This window comes from Schistocerca cancellata, chromosome 4 (assembly GCF_023864275.1).
Source record: "Schistocerca cancellata isolate TAMUIC-IGC-003103 chromosome 4, iqSchCanc2.1, whole genome shotgun sequence".
NCBI classification, from domain to species: domain Eukaryota; kingdom Metazoa; phylum Arthropoda; class Insecta; order Orthoptera; family Acrididae; genus Schistocerca; species Schistocerca cancellata.
In genome coordinates, this window is record NC_064629.1 from 310562406 (window position 1) to 310580246 (window position 17841).

Genomic DNA, 17841 nt, shown 5'->3' on the forward strand with positions numbered 1-17841 from the left:
TTTTATCACCAGGTAAAGACTCTGATCAAATATCTTGGGAACTGCTCTTATCTCTAGAGAGAGAACAAGAAATCACAGACGCGCGGGGTAACCGCACGGTCCTGGCGTCTTGTCACGGTCCGCGCGGCTCCCTCCGTCGGAGGTTCGAGTCCTCCCACGGGCATGGGTGTGTATGTCGTCCTTAGCGTAAGTTAGTTTAATTTAGATTAAGTAGTGTGTAAGCTTAGGGACCGATGACCTCAGCAGTTTGGTCCCATAAGACTTTACCACAAATTTCCAAATTTCCAAGAAATCACATCCTGAGAGGATGGCATCAAAATACGTTCCATTGTACATCACCAGCTATCCCCACGGATATTTGGCGAAATGATGCGTTACACGTGGTTTCTTGGCAATTAGAAAGAGAAAACCTTTTATGAATGTAAACCGTATTTGTTTTTCTACAGGAACTTTAATGCAAGTACGTAATTGTAAAAAAGTAGCGTGTGCATGCACCAAGAAATTTTCTGTGTCTCCTATTTTTACGATAAATATCACCCCAGTCGTGTAAATCATAAAATATAAAATAAAAAAGTATGTAACATAATTCATAAAGTTTTCGTGCATGCCTTATAGCCCCTGCGCAGAAATTTATTTGCAATCCCAAATTTTCCTTTGTCATTCCGTTTCATGACTTATGAAAATATTGATTAATACAATATATTGAGCATTATTTCGGTTTTTTTGAAGTGCAACATATAAATGGAAAATACAAAAAGTTTTCGCATATGGGCAACGACCCTCTGATTAATGTTTGTGCTCTTTCCGCTGCGTCAACAGCTGCATGGAAGCTACAGTAACATAAATGGCTCATGTCTCTCCTGATTCGACCCAAAAATGCAAATTTTTCTAGACACTTGACTAGTTGGAGCGCCCACTTCTGTTACTTTATTTTCTGGCCAATTACCATCAATTTATTCGAAATCAGCGATTACGAGAAGGCGCGTACCCGTTGTCGAAACTCTATGTGCAGTAAGTGAAGAAGGAATGTGCACTTCACAAATGAGAAGCATCTGAGGTAGGGCTGGGCACGTGATAATCCGGGAGCCAGCTGGCACTTTTGATGACCTAAAGCAGGAAAGCTACGATTCTTTGTCATAGTTTATTTAGTATTGCTAAGTGAACCTCAGTTTACGCATTTGCAATGGGTGTAGTCGAGGCAGCCTCCTACGCACTCATGATAATGATAAAAAACTGATTTGAAGAAAGCTGAGACTATATTGATATGATTATTATGTTGTACACAATGGAAAAGAGTAGTCAGCGACTTTGTTTTGGGTTGTTATACGTCAGCTTCACACATGAACATGAGAAAAATATGCACTAAATAAAATTGTACTAAGAAAGCTGAAATTTGGCTAAGTGATAGATTTAGCTTTAACAGTTTAATGAAAAACATAGTTCACTGAGTTTTTAGTGGTGGAAATGTCCTCAGGTGACGACTGAACGACACGGTGCATCGTTATAAGAGCGGGCGCTTGTTATTTTTCACAGTTTCAGTGACGCACTCTTCCACTGCGAAAAAAATCAGGGGACAATCTTTCCCGTTTAACTTTTATAGATAACTATTATTTTACTACGTTCCAGCTTCCTTGGTGTCCGGTCTCCATTAATTTTAATTAATAAGACAACTGCATCTATGCACAGACGTGTTTCATCCATGTTATTGGACCAGCTGTTTCTCTCTCTGGCTAAATTATATTAAAATATTTATAATTAAATTTAATGGATTTAGTAGAAAAACTATTTATTTACAAACACAAATAAGGAATGAAAGACTAGTATAATATTCTCCATCATCGTCTGCAAATTCCTGATCGCTTTGGTGATCGTAGCATCAATGTCGATCATCTGTTCCTCATAGTCTGTAACCAGTTATAGTAATAGTGTGTTATTACAGAACAGTGCTTGCATAAAACGTTTTTCATACTTTTAACAGATAATTTACAATTAATTATAAAACATGATACTGATTTTATATGTGACACCATGGTACTAAAATATGCACCAATATCAAGTTTGACATGATCTTACGTTCGAAATTTTGCTACTTCACGCACATAATGTGAAATTAAAATCGATTTAAAAACATATTTACTCTCTTTCTGAAGACGAGGAGGGAGCTTGCTTTTTCTGATCGTATCCCCTCAGCTCCGGCGGCTAAGCTAAGCTGTGAAACGGGTGTAGCATTGATGTGATACTTTTAATAATTATTAATTTTTGTCGGTAATGTAACGCTAGTCGAATGTAAATTATTATCCTTCCGAAATTGTAGCACATCTAGGCACTTGTTTAAATTATCCATTTCGAAACACCTCAATTTTCCACTTTTTTTTGGAGCAAAATTGTACGAAAACTTACAACGTTAGACACTTTCGAAGCAGCTCTAGTCCTCTCGAGTTTAACGGCCGCACTGCATCGGAGCAGACGAGACACTCGTGCGAGGAAAAGTTAGAGAGAGAGAGAGAGAGAGAGAGAGAGAGAGAGAGAGAATGGCGTACGCAGGTAATGGCCTAATGCGCCTTCCAGGCAGCACGAGGGCTTCCCAGACGGCCACCGTCGCGCAGTCGCGCCAACATACCCCTGCATAACGATACGCCCTAGCTTTCAGTCGTCAGCGCAGTACTTTTCCACAGCAAAATAGTCAAGGAAGCCATTTTTTCTCATTAAAGTGTTTAAAGTTAACTATCACTTAGACAAATTTCAGCTTTCTTAGTGTCATTATACTTAACGTTTATTTTTCGAATGTTTACGCGTGAAGTTGACGTATAATACCTCACAAGAAAGTCAGCTGACTACTGCTTTCCCTTTGGTTACAACATAGTAAACGTATCAACCAAGTCTCAGCTTTCTTCATACATTTTTATCATTATTATGGGTATACGATAAATCGCACAAATCTAAGTGCTGTCAATTCGACTAAATACCTAAATACAAGCAACTTAAATTGGAAAGACCACATAGATAATATTGTGGGGAAGGCGAAACAAAGACTTCGCTTTGTTGGCAAAATACTTAGAAGATGCGACAAACCCACTGAAGAGATAGCCTACATTACACTCGTCCGTCCTCTGCTGGAATATTTCTGCGCGGTATGGGATCCTTACCAGGTAGGATTGACGGAGGACATCGAAAAAGTGCAAAGAAGGGCAGCTCGTTTCGTGTTGTCGAACAATAGGGGTGAGAGTGTCACTGATATGATACGCGAGTTGGGGTGGCAGTCACTGAAACAAAGGCGGTTTTCTTTGCGGCGAGATCTATTTACGAAAGTTCAATCACCAACTTTCTCTTCCGAATGCGTAAATATTTTGTTGACACCCACCTACGTAGGGAGATATGATCATCATAATAAAATAAGAGAAATCAGAGCTCGAACGGAAAGATTTAGGTGTTCCTTTTTCCCACGCGCCATTCGAGAGTGGAATGGTAGAGAAGTAGTATGAAAATGGTTCGATGAACCCTCTGCCAGGCACTTAAGTGTGAATTGCAGAGTAACCATCTAAATGTAGATGTAGATATAGATTATTATGCGTGTGTGGGAGGCTGCTGCGGTTACATCCACCGCTACTATGCAAGCTGACTGTCTCTTCCTTCATTAACATCACGAAATGAACTATAGCAAAATATCTCAGTTTTCTTTAAACTTCGAACGAACGGTGGCAGCTGGCTCCCGGACTATGAGCTTCCCGCGAGGCTGCCCGTGGGCAGTGTGGGCGTTTGTATCGGCGTACGGGCTAGATGCGGTCGCAGCTCGCATTCCCGTAACTCGTGAACAGGACTGCAGACTGCCGTTTCTACGCTAACGACAGCTGACGTTAGGATAAGCCAGCATTCTTTGCATTGTCGTAATTATTACTGTACGACAATGCTGTGCTTAATTACGACACAATATAACATGTGCGTAGTATTTGCGGGACCAATCTTGTGCTACACTAAAGCACCTTCCAATGAAAAAGTAATAATAGCTCACAACAACTCTGCCGTGAAGTAAAGCAAATGAATTTAGCCTCGTGTGCATTGTTTTACGTCATCTCGTCACATAAGGCTTTGCATGTCAATTATTAGGTTATAAAACAGCCATGTTGTTTTCCCGTGTTTTTCAGTGACTGAAATATTATTTTTTATTTTTTTTCCTGGGCGACCAGCTCGTACTTCATATTCCACAATCTTCTGAGCGTGAATGTGTCGCTCCAGCTTAGTTCGAAAACTGAAGGCAGGTACACGTGTTCAGATGATAGAAAACCAGTTGATCATCTGCAGTTCGATAGAGGCACAATACAGCGTCAAAGAAATAGAGAATAATCTTTTCGCAGCTTAATGCTGTAATGTGTACTGCAGCGCCGTAAAGTAATGCATAGCACACGTTGACAGTAATTACACGCAATAGGAAACTTTCCACACTCATTCGTTCAGTTCAGTTCGTGAAGAGGAGGAAGGAGAGGGAGAGAGGGAGGGACAGATGGTACAGGGATGAAGAAAAACAGAATAAAGTACCATTCTCGTCGACTTAATTTCCTGCTCACAAACATAACACTAATATAAATTAATAAGCAAAGATCGCATGTTTTTTTTGTTAAACATCCATTAATTTAATACATGTAATTTTAGTGAAAAGTGTTAAGGTCGAGTATGCCTAATGCTTGTGGAAAAGAAGGAAACATCTATTTGTATCACTCTTCTATTGTCTTTAAAAGTTTTGAACTTGCGTGTCGATATTTGGACTGAGATTACCGGTTATAAAACACATTATAGTCAAATGAACGTCGATACGACTATCCTAACCTTCAATTTTGTTAATTTCATTGTCGAAAATACACTTTTACACAAATATGTGATCCTGAGCACACTGCAGACTCGAGCAGCGGCCATTCGAAACAACTGCGGAAACTGTTCTTGAGGCAAGTTCTCGTAAAACATTTCAGTATTTTCTGCAGTGCGAAACCTCTTCTTGGACTTTGACCGTCCACTGCAAAAAGAGTTAGTTGCAGAGGCATTACAGTCAAGTTCAAATCGATTTAAGTCACTAGATCTACTTTGAAAGTTTTGTAACAAAGCCTGTACCAACGTAAAAGATCCATCAAAATGTTCGCTCAATGTCTCCTTTTCGAGATTTATTACATTCATAAAATGATTGACAAGAAGTGCAAAATGGCTAAACAGGAATGGGTGGAGGAAAATTGGAAGGATGTAGAAGCATATTTCAATAGGGGAAAGTTAGGTACTGGGAAATTAAAGAAGCCTTTGGAGAAAAGAGAAGCAGCTGTAAGAATATCTACAGCTGAGATGGAAAACCAGTCATAAACACAGAAGGGAAAGCTGAAAGTAGAAGGAGTATATAGAGGATCTATACAAGGGAAATGAACCTGAAGACAATATTATAGAAATGGAAGAGGACGTAGATGGAGATCAGATGGGAAGTATAATATTGAGAGAGGAGTTAGACAGAGCACTTTAAGACCTAAGTCGAAACAAGGCCCTGGGAGTAGACGACATTCCGTCAAAACTACTGACAGCCTTGGGAGAGCCAGTCATGACAAAACTCAACCACCTGGTGTTCAAGGTGTATGAGACAGGTGAAATGCCCTCAGACTTCACAAAGAATTCCAAAGAAAGAAACTGCTGACAGGTATTAAATTTACGAACTCCCTGATCAATAAGTCATGGTTGCAAAATACTAACACGAATTGTTTACAGAAGAATAGAAAAATTGTTAGAAGCTGGCCTCAGGGAAGATCAGTTTGGATTTCGTATAAATGTAGGAATACCCGAGGCAATAGTGATCCTACGACGTAACTTAGAAGAACATTAAGGAAAGGCAAACATACGTTTATAGCATTTGTGCATATAGAGTAAGCTTTCGATAATGTTGACTAGAACACTCTCTTTGACATTGTGAGGTAATAGGGTAAAATAGAGGGAGTGAAAGGCTAGCTGCTACTTGCACAGAAACCAGACGGCAGTTAAAAGAGTCGAGAGGCATGAAAGAGAAGCAGTGATTGAGAAGGGAGGAAGGCAGGGCAATAGCCTATCCCCGATGTTATTCAATCGCAAAACAGAGATATGGAATGTTGTTGTTGTTGTCTTCAGTCCTGAGACTGGTTTGATGCAGCTCTCCATGATACTCTATCTTGTGCAAGCTTCTTCATCTCCCAGTACCTACTGCAACCTACATCTTTCTGAATCTGCTTACTGTATTCATCTCTTGGTCTCCCCCTACGATTTTTACCCTCCACGCTGCCCTCCAATGCTAAATTTGTGATCCCTTGATGCCTCAGGACATGCCCTGCCAACCGATTTCTTCTTCTTGTCAAGTTGTGTCACAAACTCCTCTTCTCCCCAATTCTATTCAATACCTCCTCATTAGTTATGTGATCTACCCATCTAATCTTCAGCATTCTTCTGTAGCACCACATTTCGAAAGCTTCTATTCCCTTCTTGTCCAAACTATTTGTAGTGGACTGACCCGACAGGCAATCCACTATGACTTGTAGCCGAATAGCACGCGTTTCAGCTCACGCAGACTGGCGTGAGGTCTGGAACAATTCAGAGAATTAAGACTAACAAAACAATAGTAACTGGTAGAATACTTAACTTTAATCCACAATTGGTGAACATCTCTCGTTACTGTACAGGCTTCACAATAATAATTATCAAATGCTATGGCGCCTTGCTAGGTCGTAGCAAATGACGTAGCTGAAGGCTATGCTAACTATCGTCTCGGCAAATGAGAGCGTATTTGTCAATGTAGCTTCGCTAGCAAGTCGGCTGTACAACTGGGGCGAGTGCTAGTACGTCTCACTAGACCTGCCGTGGGGCGGCGCTCGGTCTGCCATCACTGACAGTGGCGACACGCGGGTCCGTCGTATACTAGCGGACCGCGGCCGATTTAAAAGCTACCACCTAGCAAGTGTGGTGTCTGGCGGTGACACCACACTATTTATCGTCCATGTTTCACTTCCATACATGGCTACACTCCATACAAATACTTTCAGAAACGACTTCCTGACACTTAAATCTATAGTCGATGTTAACAAATTTCTCTTCTTCAGAAACGCTTTCCTTGACATTGCCAGTCTTCATTTTATATCCTCTCTACTTCGACCATCTTCAGTTATTTTACCCCCCAAATAGCAAAACTCCTTTTTGCTTTTGTTTATGTTCATCTTATATCCTCCTTTCAAGACACTGTCCATTCCGTTCAACTGCTCTTCCAAGTCCTTTGCGGTCTATGACGGAATTACAATGTCATCGGCGAACCTCAACCTTTCTATTTCTTCTCCATGGACTTTAATACCTACACCGAATTTTTCTTTTGTTTCCTTTACTGCTTGCTCAATATACAGATTGAATAACATTGGGGAGAGACTACAACCCTGTCTCACTCCCTTCCCAACCACTGCTTCCCTTTCATGCCCCTCGACTCTTACAACTGCCATCTGGTTTCTGAACAAATTGTAAATAGCCTTTCGCTCCCTGTTTTTTACCCTTGCCACCTTTAGAATTTGAAAGAGAGTATTCCAGTCAACATTGTAAAAAGCTTTCTCTAAGTCTACAAATGCTAGAAATGTAGGTTTGCCTTTCCGTAACCTGTTTTCTAAGATAAGTCGTGGCGTCAGTACTGCCTCACGTGTTCCAAGATTTCTGCGGAATCCAAACTGATCTTCGCCGAGGTCGGCTTCTACCAGTTTTTCCATTCGTCTGTAAAGAATTCGCGTTAGTATTTTGCAGCTGTGACTTATTAAACTGATAGTTCGGTAATTTTCACATCTGTCAACACCTGCTTTCCTTGGGATTGGAATTATTATATACTTCTTGAAGTCTGAGGGTATTTCGCCTGTCTCATACATCTTGCTCACCAGATGGTTCAGTTTTGTCAGGACTGGCTCTCCCAAGGCCGTCAGTAGTTCCAATGGAATGTTGTCTACTCACGGGGCCTTGTTTCGACTCAGGTCTTTCAGTGCTCTGTCAAACTCTTCATGCAGTATCGTATCTCCCATTTCATCTTCATCTACATCCTCTTCCATTTCTATAATATTGTCTTCAAGAATATCGCCTTTGTATAGACCCTGTATATACTCCTTCCACCTTTCTGCTTTCCCTTCTTTGCTTAGAACTGGGTTTCCATCAACGCCCTTGATATTCATATAAGTGGCTCTCTTTTCTCCAAAGGTCTCTTTAATTTTCCTGTAGGCAGAATCTATCTTACCCCTAGTGAGATAAGCCTCTACATCCTTACATTTGTCCTCTAGCCATCCCTGCTTAGCCATTTTGCACTTCCTGTCGATCTCATTTTGAGACGTTTTTATTCCTTTTTGCCTGCTTCATTTACTGCGTTTTTGTGTTTTCTCCTTTCATCAATTATATTCAATATTTCTTTGTTACCCAAGGATTTCTACTAGCCCTCGTCTTTTTACCTACTTGATCCTCTGCTGCCTTCACTACTTCATTCCTCAGAGCTACCCATTCCTCTTCTACTGTATTTCTTGCCCCCATTCCTGTCAATTGTTGCCTTATGCTCTCCTTGAAACTCTGGAATGTAGTCGAATTAAATCTGATAATGTGAGAGAATTAGATTAGGAAGGGAAGCATTTAAAGTAGTGGATGAATTTTGCCATTTGGACACCAAAATAACTGATGGTGGCCGAAGTAGAAAGGATATGAAAAGTAGACTGGTAGTGGCAAGAAAAGCGTTTATGAAGAAGAGAAATTTGTTAACATCTAATATAGGTTTAAGTGTTAGCATACAGTTTCTGAAAATGTTCTTATGAAGTGTAGCCACGAATGGACGTGAAACATGGACGATAAATAGTTTAGACAAGAAGAAAATAGAAGCTTTAGAAATGTGGTGCTACAGAAGAATGCTGAAGAGTAGATGGACAGATGACGTAACTAATAAGTAGGTATTGAATAGAATTTGGGAGAAAAGAAATCTGTGGTGCAACCTGACTAGCATAAGGGATTGACTGGTAGGACACATTCTGTGACATCAAGGCATCACCAGTAAGGTATTGGAGGCAAGTGTGAAGGGTAAAAATCGTAGAGGGAGACGAAGAGATGAATGCAGTAAGCAGATTCAAAAGGACCTGCGTGCAGCAGTTATTCGGAGTTAAAGAGGCTTGCACAGGATAGAGTAGCATGGAGAGCTGCATCAGACCAGTCTCCCGAGCGAAGACTACAACAACACTGACTGCATCCCAGAGGTGTGCCCAGTACAGCTGGCATCTGTTTGAACAACTGAGGCGCCTTGGAATCGCAGCATACGAAAAGTGACGAATGAACTACAACCAGTGTTGCTACTGTATGAAGAAGGCTGTCTACACTCTGATAATTTCAGAAAAGAACTTATCCATGAGCTTGGGTGCTAAACAATCTTTATCAGAACTCTTCTTCTGATCTAGGACCTGAAGGGTTTATCTTTCTCGATCCTTACTGAATAACCATGAAGAAAATTTATTTATTGACAAAGATATATTTACACTAGGATTGACGACACCTCTGCCCCCAAACCAACAGCTTTCTATAGGTGTGCAACCCAAAAACTGCCTGATCATCGTGAGACTGTTTCAGTTAATGATGAGGATGGATATCTCAATAAACTTGATAGGTTCCTTGCCCACTCTTGCATGTCGCCTCTCATTTTCATCAATTTTATTGATGTTTTATGTCATTGCACGGTGGTAAAGGGCTCCAGACGCTCCGGCGCGTCTGGAACGAAGACTGCTGGCGACGACTGACTGCATTGTCCTCATGATTCTGAGAACACTTGTGGACCGTGCTCTGTTGGGCGCGACTGTCTGGAGCCAGATGGCCGGTGGTCTAGGCATGTTGTTTTCGAAGCCGGTCAAACGGCAAGTTCAGTGCCTTCAGCCGAATATCAGAGTCATGATTGGTCAACTTAAACTGAGGCTAGCTGACGTCATAAAGCCCTGCTCGAAACTGGATGGAACGGTCGCTATTGGCGAGAATGGTCTTCTGAGACAGTGTGGGGGAATTTTGGTATCAGAACTGAATGCTGATTAACGGTATTCGAGGGTTGTAGGGAGTTGAGCAATGTTGACCTCGCTCTTGCGTTTCGCGAGCGCTGGCATTCGGGATTTGATCTACGTCGGAGAAAGACGGTCTTACGACTTAGTCGCAACTTTTTAGGCAGAACTTCTGCACAGCAGAAGTCGGCGCCTACATCATCAGAACGCTGCCTACCGGCGACGTGCTGCAGGTTTCATGTCTGGTACAGTATTTTGCGGCTTCGGCATTTAGGACCTATCATTTTTATACTAAATCACTCAGCAGCACTCGCGCTCGCTTTGCTACAAGTCCACCTTGCTTGTTTCTCCATGTGATCCAATTTGAGCTCTCACTACCAATCGTGATACTGCAATATAGTCGGGAGAGTAATATTTGATTCATTAGGACCTCCAGTCATTACTGTCAATCTAATGCATCACAGAGAGTAGGAGCCTCTTGTTCTCGAGCCAACTCTTATTCTCATAATAGTTCAGTATACCCTATCCTTTAGCCTACTGTTTGTGTCGATAATCATGTGCCTTTATGTTCTGATGTATAACAAATCTCATTGTAATATTTAATCCGCGTATCATTTCGTAGATATATGCAGAATCCCATTCCCTCTTGTTTATTATGATAAAGGTCTCTTTTCTTTCTCTGAGTAGATTACGATTTTTATTAAATTAAGTGAGTGTGCACTTCTTATTTTACCAACTAGCAGGATCCACCATCATTTCCTTTCATTACCGTTGTGCGCATAATAAATTAGGTGGTAGGTAAGGAGGGGGTCGAATGCATGTCTCCTTCTCATGCATAATTAGAATTAAAGAGGTAAAAACTCTTCTCCACCCTGCCACCTCGCAAACTAACGCAAATCACTATTCCAATATTCTACGTTCTAATATAAAGCATGTAAGGTCACAACTTCTTCAATTTTCACCTTTAGATCTAGGGGATACTAAATCGAAACTGCGATGAGAGTTAAGATGGTGACGTTTACTTAATGACTTTTAATCTGGAAGCTTACAGTTAGGTAACAGATGATGTAAAAAGCAGACAAAATGTTTTGGTCTGCAGCGAGATTAGAACCTACAGAAAGTAGCCACATTACCACTTACCTAGCGAGCCGTACCTGCTAGGAGTATGCTCTCACTGTTGTGTTGTTGATTAACAGAGATAGTTAATAATGTTAAAGATGAGGTGGTGCGATCTTCCTGGAATCAAAAAATTAATTTGGCATCCCAGTGTTACACCTTAAGTGAGAATCATTCAGATTATTATCAGAAATGACTACGAAATATCAAGTGAATTTAGCACAGAAGCTCTGAACCATACCAAGAAGTAAATCGACGGTCACGTGGTTGCCAAACGTACTCTGCAATGTTGACAATTCTACATTACACTAGAGACGGGAAGAATACGTTCGCTCAACCAACCCCACTTAGAAACAAAGCATCGTGACGTCACAGCTGGGGTCATACAATATCGGCACTTTGGCAGACCCTGCAACACGGACTCTTCAATTACGCGAATGTACCATTACTTCCTGCGTCTTGTGGCATAAATGTAAATTGTCATTTCAAATAACGTAAAATAAACATGGTCATAATTTTCTTCACTGGTGCCTACTATAACCGCACATCTCATATCCGCAATATTTCGACTTCGTTGAGGTGCAGCTTTGTAATTTTAGCATAGGCTCATAGAGTGACAATACATAAATGGTAATTTGCGTCTTTTTATATTACAATATGTTTGATCAGAATAAAAAAAATTAACACATTTTAAAGGAAAACAAGCGTAGATGTGAATCACTAATTGTAAAATATAGCAGGCGCATAACATGTTCATTTTCTGTTACTGGTAAATTACTAAATTAGCTGAAACCTAGACAAGAAAATTTTGTTTCATACGAATACACATTTAAAGAAGCAGCACACAAATTAATGCAAATATTACAGAATCTACTGATTCATGTAATGTCATAAATAATTAATGAAACACATATTCATGACTCTTTATAATAATTGAGAAATTCTGTTTCATGTAATTTTCACACACGCACACACACAGACAGGCAGGCAGAAATAAGACCACACACACACACACACACACACACACACACACACACACACACACACACACAGAAAGCGAGGGGGTGGGAAGAAACGGAATGTAATTAAGTAAAAATATATAAGTGACTTTTTATTTCACCTCATAATATGTTTTCCAAACCACTGTTCTACATGTCAACAAAAAATTAACGTACACTTTAGTTACATTTTTCATTCTTTAAAAAATTTATATTTTTCTTCCTAGTTGCATAATTTATTCTCTTAGTATAATTATTTAATACGATATTTACACAACAGAGCAGTATGGAATACCTGATAGATTCAAGGCTATGTCTGTTTTTACATCGAAATTCACTAAAAAAATCAGTGGGAATATTACAGGATGCTACCCTCAAAAGCACAAACCTCTGATTTGCCTTTTGTGGAAACAAAATTTCATCTTCTTTTATAATTTTTTGAAAAGTTAAATAAATGTAAGTTACACATGCCACTATATCTTCTTTGATCCTTTGCCATTATCAAATGATCATCCTGCTTTACTTCACTGAAATGAGAAATACTTTTCAATACTCACAGTGAGTTTTTTCAGCACTTGGTGTGAACAGTATCCTGATATGTAGTGCAATAACGGCCAGGTGTCCTCCGCAATCCCTTCAAGATCATTCACATCTACCACCACATTTAATAAATCTGATACTGGGGTATCTTTGAACTCCTGGATTTCAAAAGTTGTTTCAAAAATATCTGATACCTTAATAACCACGTCTCCAACTGCTTTAGACTGTACTATAAGGGAAAACATGCTCCGAGCCCTAAGGTTTTGCTCAGTTTCAAAAAACCTGACTAAGAGAACTGTGGTAATTTCCCCCACTTAGCTGGTGGTATTTACTGCACCTATCTTCCAAACCGTCAGTTTCCAAGGAGCAAATAGGACCTGTTTTTGTCAGACAGCCAATAGCTACTGAGATCAATCAAAGCGGCTGTTGTATGTTTTAGAGCTCAGTGTGTCTCTTTAGAAAGTTTCCTGTTATCATTCAGCCCATACAATAAATCTAACCAAGACACTAAGCTCTTTAAAAAATCAAATATGTCATGAGAATTAGAAGTGACAGGTTCCTGGAAAACATTTCTTAGCCTCTGACCACCTAAGATTTATTATTTTTATAAATGTCACAGTGATTTCTCAATTTTGAATTCCTTTCTTCGAGCCTAGTCTCTGCAAAGCAGTATCTGTCGTATCATTAAAGAAACGAAGCACCAGTTTAACATTTTGCCTTTCAGTTGAATTTGTAAAAAGAGAATTTGAAGTTACAGAATTTCTGTATTGTAATAAATCATCTTTTTGAATAATGCGTAGCTCTTTCAGTGCTGTGACAGAAGCAAGACCTCCCTCCATGGTCTCACTGAAATCAGGAAAACACAGATTCTGCTCCTTTTCATTGAATCAGTTGTTACAGACACGCTTTCAAAGATGAACTGTGTCCACATAATAGTACAGTGGACGATCTGCAGAAGTTTGTGCAGGGTGACGATACTTTACCTTTACTTCTAGGCAGAGTACTAAAGTTAGATATTGCTTTTCTATTAATTGAATTATTGTCTGCCACTAACGCAACCACCTCAAATTCAGCTGGTTCTAATTTAAGAATTACTTTTTTGTGTATGAGAAAAGTATTTCAGCCTGAATTGTTATAACTGGGAGAAAGTAAACCACGTCCTTGAAAGGTGAATCTAAACTTTATATCATAAAAAACATAAGCACTGGTTGCACACAAAAATTTGTCGCTGTTGAAGGCAATATCTCCACCTTTGTAATGAAGCTGGGATTTCAAATTTATTTCAACAGTTAACAGAAGAACAGTTTTATCCTATGAGGCTAGTGTTACAGCTTTCTGAGAGATATAACTCAGAAACTGATCACTTTGTTGTTCAATGGCTGGACTAGATAAAAGCTTACTACAAAGCCTAGACAGTGTATTTGGATTTGGCATAGAAATAATGCCAATGATTCTGAGAAACTTATATCCACTTGACCTAATAGTATTTACGAATGACCACATAATCAGAGAGTCAGCATAATATCTGAACTGAGATGAAATGTTACATTTCAGGACTGAAACCTGTTCCTTTAAAAATTTATTTTAGTTTCCCTTTCTGGCAACTTCTCTACTAAATTCCGCAAATTATCTTCAATGAACGACAGAACATTGTCAATAGGAACCTCATCTTTACTATATACCAAATAAATTTCCTTAAGAGCATCACTCACCTCTTGTGTGTTGCAGACTTTTTTTGGAAAGTTTTTCAGTTCCACACCATTAATAAAAAGACTGAGAAATAAATCACTGTTTATAACAGAGTAGCAAACTACTCTTGGGTAAGGATTGTGGTTAATTAATAATAAGCACACACTGTCTAATTTGTTAACTACGATCCAGGCACTATGCTTATCACTGTCACTTACTTTACTTTTTAGCTGCTCCAAATTACAGAAAGAAGTCGCTTCTATCAACTTCTCCTGCGTTTGTACACTTTCTCGAATGGCAATGTGAAGGGCAGTGTTTTCTAGTCGCTTCCTGCAACTTTCTGGGTCCTCTCGGGCTGATGTTGGCGTATTGGACAAATATGAAGTGCATCCCGGTAACTTTGAAGGTACAGCATCTGAAAAAAAAACCTTAACATCAAACGAGATGCAACTATACAGTCAACTTCCTCCTTACGACATTGTAATTTACAAATGTCGGCCTCTGCCTAACATTTGGTTCTTTAAGCTACCTTTTCTTAAGCGTCGATGATCCAATGGTGCTGTTAACAGTTTGCCAGTTCTTGGGTCGTACATACTTGTACTACTTAATACATCTTCTTCGTTGAAATGTAGGTCACAGGCCTTAAAAGGAGCGTACAGTTGATTGTTAAAGATGTTATGCAAACGACCGTTGCGGTTGGCGGGATTGTGATTTGCTTCCATTCGAAATACATTTAAGAATAATGTAATGGTATTGTAGTAGTTAAAAGACGCAACTATACTTACAATTGAATATTTACCTGGCATCCAATCTTGTCTGTGAACAGCCGAGATCCATTTCCGTCTTAGAAATTCATCAGACGGAAAATAAACCACAGAAACTGCCGTAATTGCCTCTGTAATTTGGCTCTAAACAGCTCCGTGGCATTCTGATCAGTGCTATAACTTATTTAGCACAATCTAAAACGTAAATGGTCACTCGATCCGAAGTACTTCCAAAAGACTCAGAGCTCGGTGTGTTATGACCCCTGCGCGTGACGTCACAGCCGTCTGTAGAGCTCTATAAGAGCCTTAGCCGCCTGAGATATGGGCTGTGAGGCTATTTTACTAGGTGGCGTTGGCTCAGCCGATGTGCTGAACTCGCTAGCAGTTGGCGAGCTTGCCTGTCGAAAAAGTGCCGAAGCTTGCTGCTACAGCTGCTACCGCATTGATTGGCAGCCAAAATATGTGATGCATAGCCCAGTGAGTTTTATTCGCAGTTCTGTAACTATGATTTTAATATAATTCATAGTTGCAAATAATATCCAGACTCGCCGATTGTAATGCAAACATCATATATAAAGATCAGTGGGAATTATTTGGACGGGCCCTACTCTTCTGGATCTGTCGTAGCTATTTTCATTTTTTTATCCTTTACGTACTGCAAACATGAAGCTCATTCACGGGAAGTGATTCGCTCTTTTAGCATCATCTGAGGCTATTAACATTAAGGGTAAGTAACATTCTTTTTAATAAAAAGCAGTCAGTACAAGGAAATCTTTCACAATAAACAAAAAACACGACTCAAAAAGCAGTGATAAAAATGAAAAAGGTGAACGACCATAGTGCAAGTTCGATAATGTTTGATAATGTGGTGGACTATATTGCTGATGATAAACTTATTTCGTATGTTTGTCCGATGAGACAATGTACTAACATAAAGCGTAAAAATCATTTAACCTACTAGCAAGTTAATTGCAGCTTCTAACAACCCTACCACAACAAAGGTCAGTATTTAGTAACGATTGTGGTGTTGCTCACGCTGCTAAATACTACATTTTTGGGCAACAAGAGTCATATTATGTGGCAGGTGTCATTAGAGCACAGTTAATAAAGTCATTTCATGTAATAATAAAAAAAACTGTGCACTCATCTTTTTGTGTTTCCCACGCTGGTCTCGTCATAAAATCATGGCTCAATCGTTGAAAATCTAGGTGGTTATGATTCCAAGCTCGGATGCAAAGAGGCCTAGGTTTTATACTGCTATATTCAAAAGTTATGTAGATGCGCTTCACAAAACATTCTTCAAGATTACACTTTTGCTGGACAATGGTGACGTAAAAAAAAAAAAAAAATCAGCACTCCGAAATTAAGTTACACTTCCTTTTAATTGCTTTTATTGCAATATCACGTAAACACAAAACATCACTTCACAATACAAAACATACTTGAAAACATCTTCCTCACAGTCACTGGTAAAGTTGACATTTTATAAGCTGACTACGTTAAGCGTCTTTCCAACATGACGTCCAACACTTGACCGTATCAAGGTCCCACTCTCTAACAACTCAACAACTATAACTGACTATCGCTTACGCACCCAAAAATCAGAGTTACAAGTACGTCAAAGATCATAGTGACAAAAGAAAGAATACACATAAGAATAATATCATTGCAATATAAACATATCGATGTATCAAAAGTGAAATCAAATCTGAATGTTGTCTCAGAAATATGTTAAGTAGTTAACAGAAATACAGTAGAATATTACTGGTATCGAGAGGTTCAGGTGAGGTACCATAGTGGTTACGTAAACCGCGCGAGGTGGCGCAGTGGTTAGCACACTGGACTCGCATTCTGGAGGACGACGGTTCAATCCCGTCTCCGGCCATCCTGATTTAGGTTTTCCGTGATTTCCCTAAATCCTTTCAGGCAAATGCCGGGATGGTTCCTTTCAAAGGGCACGGCCGATTTCCTTCCCCGTCCTTCCCTAACCCGAGCTTGCACTCCGTCTCTAATGACCTCGTTGTCGACGGGACGTTAAACACTAATCTCCTCCTCCGTGGTTACGTAATTCAAGTACCATTACAAGCTTACCATGACAACCTTACAATAAACGTCTTCTATGATAAGACAAGGTACCCATATAACAAACGTGCAAAATTCGTCAGGAATTAGGAAGATATTACGTATTTTTCGCATAAAAATTATCTGTGATAATGTGCAATCTATGATCATTAAGTAGTAGTGTTACAGTACTATCACGAAAGTATGAAAAAGTAGCAGTAAAGGCAGCCACGTAACGAAATCCAGTTAGCAAATTATTCAGTGCCCCAGTTAAGTCACAACAATCGTTTCTTCATAAAAAAAAATAAAAATTGTCTATGTATAGGCAGAAAAAGCAGCAATAAAAATTTGCAAATGTTTACGTTTTCCAGTTTTGGCTCTACAAAGTATTGAATCAAGGTAACAAAATTGACATGAGGGACAAGTTTTCTAATTTCTTTACTGATTGTTGATCTGCCGGAGCGTAACTTTGTCACAGGAGAAGTAAAAATCACGTTTCCAGCGAGATTTCAACCGACAACTGCCACATTCATCCCTTTGAAAGGTGAACACTTTACCGCTGAGTTAGTGGACGATTGTCTCATGGAGCTCTGTCTTTGCTCCAGTGATGGCGAAGACGGATAGTCTGCAATGTAAAAGACGAGAGTGGCT